The sequence below is a fragment of the Leptodactylus fuscus genome, chromosome 3, assembly GCF_031893055.1.
Source record: "Leptodactylus fuscus isolate aLepFus1 chromosome 3, aLepFus1.hap2, whole genome shotgun sequence".
In the NCBI taxonomy this organism is placed as follows: Eukaryota; Metazoa; Chordata; class Amphibia; order Anura; family Leptodactylidae; genus Leptodactylus; species Leptodactylus fuscus.
The window spans coordinates 85,413,028-85,414,455 of NC_134267.1; positions in this window are offsets into that span (position 1 = coordinate 85,413,028).

A 1,428-nucleotide genomic window follows, 5' to 3' on the forward strand; every position below is an offset into this window, starting at 1 on the left:
TTCTTCCGCATGCGCAATTTGTAGTTAGTGGAGGGTGGCAGCTGCTTATCTGTTCGCAGAATGTATTCGTAGTCTGTATGCGCCTCTCTGTGCTTCTGTCGCGCCCGGGGCGATGGCTGGAGGTGGCGTGTACAGTCTAGGCGAGTCCCCTGTCTGCTGTGGTGCAATGACGGTGTTGCAGTCTGCAGTATACTGAGTATGCTGAAAAATAAGATTTCCAGGCTCCTCCTTACATGATGGCTGCTCTACGTAATAGCTGCAGTCGTCTGTGATATTGCTTGGTCAAAGCAGATACGGTATTGGGATTAAGAATAAAACAGGACGCACTGGTATAACATGGTGCTAGATGAATGGTGTCAGCCAGGGGCGTAACTAGCAATACTGGGCCCCAGAGCAAATCTTTGATTGGCTCCCTTCCATGGCATAGTGCCCCCTTTCCTGGCTAGTTACACACACTATAATGTCCTAAAATGGCCTCCAGACATTATAATATCCCATAGCAGTCTCTCCGCACAGTATAATGTCCAATAGCGGCCTCTCCACACAGTATAATATCCTATAGCGGCCTCTCCTCACAGTATAATATCCCATAGTAGCCTCTCCACACAGTATAATATTCCATAGCGGCCTCTTCTCGCAGTATAATGTCCCACAGTGGCCTCTTCGCACAGTATAATGTCCCATAGCGGCCTCTCCTCACAGTATAATGTCCCATAGCGGCCTCTCCTCACAGTATAATATCCCATAGTAGCCTCTCCACACAGTATAATATCCCATAGTAGCCTCTCCACACAGTATAATATTCCATAGCGGCCTCTTCTCGCAGTATAATGTCCCACAGTGGCCTCTTCGCACAGTATAATGTCCCACAGCGGCCTCTTCGCACAGTATAATGTCCCATAGCGGCCTCTCCACACAGTATAATATACCATAGCAGTCTCTCCTCAGTATGATGTCCCATAGTGGCCCCTCTGCACATGATAATATTCCATAGCAGCCGCTCCACACAGTATAATATCCCATAGCGGCCTCTCCACAAAGTATAATGTCCCATAGTGGCCCTCTAATATAGCAATCCCATGTATAAATTCCCAATGTCTGCCTTCTGATAGTCTCAGGTCAGAAAATCACAGCACCTTACCATCTACAGTCATGGCCAAAAGTTTTGAGAATGATACAAATATTAATTTTTACAAAGTCTACTGCTTCAGTTTTTCTAATGGCAATTTGCATATACTCCAGAATGTTATAAAGAGTGATCAGCTTAATAGCAATTACTTGCAAAGTCAATATTTGCCTAGAAAATGAACTTTATCCCCCAAAACACATTTCAACATCATTGCAGCCCTGCCTTAAAAGGACCAGCTCACATCGTTTCAGTGATTGCTCCATTAACACAGGTGTGGGTGTTGATGAGGACAGGGCTGG